Genomic DNA, 8,286 nt, shown 5'->3' with positions numbered 1-8,286 from the left:
TTTAAGGGATTTATGACTTTCCCTAATGAGGCTTGTGGCTCTTCTGCAATTCACATATTCTATCACTCAGAGAGGCAGAGGCAGGCTGATCTCCATTAGATCAAGGCCCTCCTGATCTACATAGTGAGTTCCAAGCCAGCTGGGGCTATAGGGAGACCCTGTCTCAAAAAAGACAAAAACAAAAACAAAAATCATCATCACCATCACCATCACCATCACCACCATCATCATCATCACCATCATACAATAACTACATCACGCCCTTCCTTGACTGAGGGAATACTGAGGAAGAGGAGGCAGAAATAACCTAAGAGCTGGAGGAAGGGGTGGAGTGTAATGTTGCTATTTCCTTTGATTGAAACATTCCTTCCAAGAAGAGACACTCATTAAACCCAGGAAGTTAATAAAACTTAAGAAGCTCTGAAAGCTAATGACATATACAAGGTTCCTGAGGTCCCCCTTGAGGTTATATGAGCAGGAAACAACTGCTGGGGGAGGGGAGACTCTTAGATGGAGTTACTTGACTTCTTTTTTAGTATTTTTGGTTGTTTTTGTTGTTGTTGTTTTGAGACAGGGACTCCCTGTAGCGCCAGCAAGCCTGTAACTCACTGTGTAGACTAGGCTGGCCTAGATCTCACAGGGATCCTGCCTGCCTCTGCCTCCCAAGTTCCAGAAGTAAAGGTATACATTACCACACCCAGCTGATGAAGTTGAAAGTTGTGCAGGAAGCCCCAGGGATGCAGTTTCCTGAGTCACCTCCTCTGCCGGGGTGGGCATTCAGTGATGCAGCTGCCCACGTCACCCATGCTCTTGTAAACCCCAATAAACTCATTGCTTTACCAACTCAATTTGAGAGGATTCATTTCCTTGGTCTATCATCAGCACTATCTTGGGTAAATAGACATTTGTTCACGTCTCCTGGGAATGCTCACACAACAGTTAGGCAGCATAGTAACATGGATTCCCCTTCCCCACCAAATCTGCTCCCCGATCCACCTTTCCCAACTCAGGTAATGGCGGCCCCTCTCTTTCAGAAGCTCTGGCTTGCAGCCCTGGGTGTATCTCTGATTTAGCCCTCTCTTTCTCCACAGCAGAGTCACCAGCAAGTTTTGCAGCATGCTGCTGATATGCTCTCCAAGGCCCACCACTTCACACCACTGTAGGGCTGTGTTTTGATCCACATTGAAATAGCTCTTTGCTTATGCCCTGCTCTTCTTCAATCTTCACTCCACCCAGAAGCCAAAATAATCCTTCAAAAATATAAATTAAGCTGGGTGTGGTGGTGCACGCCTTTAATCCCAGCACTTAGGAAGCAGAGGCAGGCAGATCTCTGTGATTTCAAGGCCAGCCTGGTCTATATAGTGAGTTCCAGGACAGCTGGGGCTACAGGGAGACGTGTCTCAAAAAGACTATATATATATACACTAAGAGTGGTAATACATGTCTGTGATCCCGGCATTCAGGAGGATGAAACAGGAGGATTATAACTTCAAGGCCAGCCTGGGCTACATAGTAAGGGCCTGTCTCAGAAGCAAAAAGAAGTCATACATGGCAGTGTACACTTTTAATCCCAATACTCAGGAGGCAGAGGCAGATTTATCTCTCTGAGATTTAGGCCAGCCTGGTCTACATAGTAAGTTCCACATAAGCTAATGAGACAGAGGTACATAGTGAGATCCCTGTTTCAAGAAGGAGGAGGAGGAGGAAGAGGAGGAGGAGAAAGAGAAGCAAAGAGCTGAGAGTATAGTTCAGTGGAGGAGTATTTGCCTAGAATCCCCCAGTGAGGGGCTGGGATGTGGCTCACTGGTAGAGCACCTGCCTAGAATTCCCCAGTGAGGGGCTGGAGTGTGGCTTAGTGGTAGAGCACCTGCCTGGAATCCCACTCTGCCTCAGTGATAGACTGCTTGCTTACCTAGTGTCATGATTTGAACGTGAAATGCCTTCCATAGGCTCAAGTATTTGAACACCTGGTCCCCACCGATCTTCTGAGATCTAGGGCCCAGTAGACCTAGGCCACTAGAGACAGGCCTTGAGAGTTATATCCTGGTCATGCTTCTAGTCTCCTCTTTATTTCCTGTTCATTGCTTGATGTGACCAGCTGTCTTATACTCCCACCACCATGGATTAAGCTGCTCCCACAACCATATCTTCCCCACCATGACAGATGTATCCCCACAAACCATGAACCAGAAGAAGGTCTTCCTCCCTTATGATGCTCCTGTCAGGTATCGCAAGAATACAACTATGAAGAAAAGAATACACCTAGTATGTGCAAGATTCTGGGTTTGAGCACTAGCACAACCAGCAAAGGAAAAAGAAAGGCGTTTGTGTAAGAAACTGAAGAACTGAAGAGATGGCTCAGCATTTAAGAGCACTGGCTGCTCTTGTAGAGGACCTGGATTCAGTTCCCAGCACCCACATGGCAGCTAACAACCATCTATAACTCCAGTTCCAGGGAATCTGACTGCCTTTTCCGTCTTCCACAGGCATTGTGTGCACAGGTGTATTTACATACATGCAGGCAAAACACATACACATAAAATTTTAGAAAATGAAGTTAAAAAAAAACAACACTGTAGGACTGTAGGCCAACAAATTGGGAAAATCTAGATAAAATAAGTACTTTTCTACAAACACACAACCTACTAAGACTGAACCATGAAGAAATAGACAATCTGAACAGATCAATAATGAGTAAAGAGTTGAATCAGTCATAAAAATCCCAACAAAGAAAAGCCCAGGAGCAGATGGTTTCCCTGGAGAATATGCCAAACATTTAAAGAATAACACCCATCCTCCTGAGACTCTTCCAAAAAAAATTAAAGAAGAGGAAACACTTCCAACCCTATTTGAAGAAGCTGACACTGTCCTAATGCCAAAACCAGACAAGGACATAAGGAAAGGATTACAATGGCTGGACATGAATGGCCCACACCTATTATCCCAGCACTCGAAAGGTAGAGGCAGAAGGATCAAAAGTTCCAAGTCATCCTCAGTTACACAACGATTTTGAGGACATCCCGGGTTACATGAGACCTTGTCTCAATAAAATAGAATAAGATAAAAATAGGGCTGGACGTGGTGGCACACAGTTTTTATCCCAGCACTTGGGAAGCAGAAGCAGGCAAGTCTCTGTGAGTTCAGGGCCAGCCTGGTCTATATAGTGAGTTCCAGGCCAGCTGGGGCTACAGGAAGATCCTGTTTCAAAAAGATTTAAAAAAAAAAGTTAGGGTCAATGAGATGGCTCAGTGGGTAAAAGGCTCTTGCCACACAAAACTGGTGATCTGAATTCAATCGCCCCCATGTAAAGGTAGAAGGAAGAAACTGACTACAAAGTTGTCCTCTGACCTCCACAGGCACACTGTGTAACAGGCACCCATTAATACACATCATGTACATATACACACAATAATAAATAAATGAATAGATATTTTACAATAAAAATAAAATAACAAATGTTTAAACTAAACAAGAGCCTACCAAGTACCTTTTTTGTTTCCTGCTAGGATTAGATTTTTAAAATTTTATCTATGTGTCTATGTGTGTACAAGTGCACCACGTGCCTGTAGGACCACATGGAAGCCAGAAGAAATCTTCAGATCCCCTGGAGCTGGAGTTATAGGTGGTTTTGCAGCACTCAGTGTGGGTGCTGGGAAATGAACTCCAGTCCTCTGGAAGAGCAGAAAGTGCTCTCAACTACTAAGCCATGTAAATATCCTATAGGAAAGTAGTATACAGCCAAAGGTTGAAACTGAAGTGTGTGTGCGCACGTGTGTGTGTGTATGTGTGTGTGTGTGTGTGTGTGTGTGTGTGTGTGTCTGTGTCTGTGTCTGTATGCACAGAGACCATAGTCAATGCCGTGTGTCTTTCTCAATCCCTCTCCACTGTATTTTTCAACACAGGGTCTCTCACTGAACCTGTAGTTAACCAATTAAGCAACACTGGCTGGTCAGTGAGGCCCAGGGACACCTAGCTTTGTTTGTTCGTTTGTTTTTTTGAGACAGGGTCTCCCTATAGCCCCAACTGGCCTGGAACTGCTATAGAGACAAGGCTGGCCTCGATTTCACAGAGATCTGCCTGCCTCTGCCTCCCGAGTGCTAGGATTAAAGGCATGCCCCACCATGCCCAGTCAATACCTAGCTTTCTTTTATGAGTTCTGGTGATCAAACTCAAGTCCTCATGTTTGCACAGTGAGCACTAGACTGACTGAGTCGTCTCCCCTTTAGCCCTGTCAAAGGTTCAGTACAACCTTGTAGACTCTCCATGCCTCCTCAGGACACTTCACTAGAAGATGGGGTTGACCCTGCCTATGTCCAACATGCTAGAAGTTTCCAGGTCTATGCAGGATGCTCCAACCTCCCAGTGTTGGGTCAGACAGCCTAATATCTTTGGTAACTTGACAGTCAAAACCCTCTTCAGTTGTGCCCCTCCTTGTACCCTGGCTAGCTCAGCGCTGGCTCTAAGCATGCTGTGGCTGTGCGAGCTTGCTTTTTGTTGCTGTGATAAAACACTGACCCAAGGGGCTGAAGAGATGGCTCGGTGGTTAAAAGCACTTACTGCTCTTCCACAGGACCTGAGTTTGGTTCCCAGCACCCACACAGTAGCTCACAATCACCTTTAATTCTAGCCCCATGGGAACTTGATGCCCTCTTCTGGCCCCTGAGGACACTGCAGGCACTTGGTACACATACCCACATGGAGGCAAAGCACACATACACATTAAAAAAAGAAAAAGCAGAGGAGAAAAGGGTTTATTTCAGATTACAAGTCCAGGCAACAGTCCATTACTAAGAGAAGTCAAGGCAGGAACCTTGAGCAGAGACCATGGAGGAACATTGCTTGCTGGCTTGCTCCCTTTGGCTCTTGCTCAGTCAGCTTTTTTTTTTAATTTTATTTATTATATTTATTTTATGTGTATGAGTGTATTGCCTGCATATAGGTAAGTGCACCCATGTCATGCAATGCCCGTGGAGGTCAGAAGAGGCCGTTGGATCCCCTGGAACTGGAGTTATGGACAGTTGTTAGCCACCACGTGGGTGCTAGGATTCAAACCTGGGTCTTCTGCAAGAACAACCAGTGTTCTTAATTGCTGAGCCATCTCTTCAGCCCCTGCTCAGTCAGCTTTCTAATACAACCTGGGCCCACCAGCCTAGGGATGACAGACTCTCAGTGGGCTGGATCCTCCCACATCAAACAATCAAGACAACCCCCCATAGACATGGCCACAGGCCACTCTGATTTGGTCAATCCCTCTTCTGAGCTGACTCTTGTTTGTGCTGATGATAAAAACTTAACAGGCCAGGGCCAGGCGCGGTGGCACATGCCTTTAATCCTAGCACTCTGGAGGCAGAGACAGTCAGTTCTCAGTGAGTTCAAGGCCAGCCTGGTCTGCATAAGTGAGTTCCAGGTCAGCTGGGGCTACAGGGAGACCCCGTCTCAAAAAAAAAAAAAACTAGGCCAGTAGCTGCTTATCAGGGCTTCTCCTCTCTCCCAGGTCCTTTGCATTAGTACCCTGTACAGCTTGGAAGGTCCAATGTAAGACCGGGCCATGCCTTTCCCCTCTCCAAACCTGTGCTCACTGCAGGCATTGGGAGAGGAAAGGTCCTGTCAGTAGTGGCAGGGACAAAGGCACAGCTCCACACTGTCAATGGAAGCAGCCTGAAAAGTTCTTGTCACTGGCAACAACCTTGAGAAATTCTTTTCAGAGACCTCCTGTCGGTCAAAGCCAGGATCTGCGACTTCAGTGCAGAAAGAAATTTTAGTTGGAGCCACTGTAAAGTAGGGTTGGAGTTTACTACGATTAAAGTAGAGGGCTGGCAGGTTGGCTCGATGAGCAAAGGAGCTTCCCATCAAGCCTGACCATCTGAGTTTGATCTCTGGGAGCCACATGGTAGAAGGGAAAGTACTTCCTCAAGTTGTCCTCTAATCTCTACGAGCATCCTGTGGCACATGCATGCCCACATACATACGTACACACATTCTCTCGCACACACACACAACAACACACACAGAAAAGAGAGAAAAGGAGGAAGGGAGGGAGAGAGGAAAGAAGGAAAGAAACAAAAAGTTTATTGTAGCCAGGAGTGACAGTGCATACCTTTAATCCCAGCACTTGGGAGGCAGAGGCAGGTAGCTCTCTGTGAGATCAAGGCTAGCCTGGTTTACATATCGAGTTCCAGGTCAGCTGGGACTACAGGGAGACTCTGTCTCAAAAAACTAAACACAGAAAATAAATAAATAAATAAATAAATAAATAAATAAATAAATAAATAAATAAATAAATAAATAAAAGGTGCTGGGGAGTTGGTTCAGAGGGTAAAGGTGCTTGTCACCAAACCTGACAACCTGGGTTCAATCCGCAGTACCCACATGGTAGAAGGAAGGAACCAACCCCTGCAAGTTGTCCTCTGACCTCCACCATTGTGTCCTGGTAGGCACGCACACACACACACACACACACACACACACACACACACACACATATGCACGCACATGCACACGCACATTAAATAAAATTTTTAAGCAAAAAATTAAAACAGAAAGGTACACCTGATCATGGGAGTGAGTTTCTCAAAGAGTCACCATTTATTAAGACATTTGGGCAGGGGCAGAAGAGATGGCTCAGCAGGTAAAAGCACTGGCTGCTCTTGCAGAGGACCAAGATTTGGCTCCCAGGAACCACATGGCAGCTAACAACCATCCCTAACTCCACTTTCAGGAGATCCAACGCTCTCTTCTGGCCTCTACAAGCATTGCATGCACATGATGCATACACGCAAGCAAAATACACACAAAAATAAATTTTTAAAAATTAAAAGACATTTTAACAGACATAAGGGTTAGGAGAAAGACACTGGGGGAAGGTAAGACAGCCAAGTTTGAACACAGGCTTCCCAAAGGTGAATCACAAATGTCTTAGCAATAGACATATATAGCATTTTGGTAGCTCTTGTTAAAAATCAAAGGGTTGCTAAGAAATTTTTTTCCTTTCCTCCCTTTTCTTATTTTATCGTTAGTTTTTTGAGACAGTTTCATGTAGCTCAGGTCGGCCTGAAACTTGCAATGTACTGGGGAATTCAAATTTCGGATCCACCTGTCACAATCTTCCTCAGTGCTGGGATTACAAGCGTGCACAATCATGCCTCCTTTATGCGGATCTGGGGATGGAACCCAGGGCTTCGTGCAGCCTGCACTCTACCGACTGAGCCATCAGACACTCCCAGTCCTTCCCTGTCTTTTCTATACAGTCTCTAACCCAGTAGATGCCCCCCCTCCCTACCGCGACCACCGCTGTCCTCGGGATCCATAAGGTCTCCACCACTTCTGGGTTGTTAACTTCTAATAGCTTGGACCGAAAAGGCTCCCCACGGGTTGAAAACCGTGGCGCCTTCTCCAGAGATGCGCTTTGATGAATGAAAAGATGAAAGGGCAGGAGGGAGAAGGGGCGGGGCTAAAGGAGGGACTTTTCTTAGTGGGCGTGGCCGCGCATGCTTTGAAATCCCGGGCAGGGTCGCAGAGGCCGGGGCTGCCATTGTAGAGAAGCGTGGCTTCCACGGAGGAGGGAGCTGCACAGGTGCAGTGATCCCTCGTCCGTCCCAAGAGCGCCCTGCCCATTGCGCCGCGCGCAAGCCTCTGATGGTCCCTAAGAAGGCGTGGCTACCATAGAAGGGGCGTGGCCTCCGACGGAAAGGGGCGAAGCCGCGCAAGGACAGCTCCCTCTGCCGCTACGTGCGCCCCGCCCCTGCCCGGCCTGTAGTGGGCGTAGCTGCCCCGCAGGAGGCCTGGTTATCGCTTAGGGGCGGGATTGCCTCAAAAGGCGTGGTTACCGCCGCGAGGGGCGGAGCCGCGCTGGAGCAGTGCCAGCCGGCTGCGCTAGCTGGCCTCTCGTGGCTGCCACTGAGGTGGGTGGAGCGGCGCAAGGGCAGTTCCCACTGCCTCCAGGCCCACAAGCCCAGTCCCTGCAGCAGGATGCTGGCTCCTAGCAGGCCTGCAGTAGGCGTAGCCTTTACGGAGAGGGCTTGGCCTCCGTCCCGAGGGGCGGAGCCGCGCAGGGGCAGTTCCCGCCGCCTCGCGCAGACCCCTTCCTTGCGGGCCTGCAGAGGGCGTGACTGTCATCCAGTGGGCGTGGTCAACTCGCTAGGGGTGGAGCCGCGCAGGGGCAGTTCCCGCTGCTGCTGTGTGCGCCCCGCCCCTGCCGCAGCTCGCAGGCCCCTCCCGGGCCCGCCCCTCCGCGCTTCCCCTGCCGCCGCGGCGTCTTGCCGGTGTCCCCGAGCCGAGTGAGGGAGA

Source organism: Nannospalax galili, unplaced genomic scaffold, assembly GCF_000622305.1.
Source record: "Nannospalax galili isolate Female #2095 unplaced genomic scaffold, S.galili_v1.0 scaffold444, whole genome shotgun sequence".
Classification (NCBI taxonomy): Eukaryota; Metazoa; Chordata; class Mammalia; order Rodentia; family Spalacidae; genus Nannospalax; species Nannospalax galili.
Note: the sequence above shows the minus strand (reverse complement) of the source record.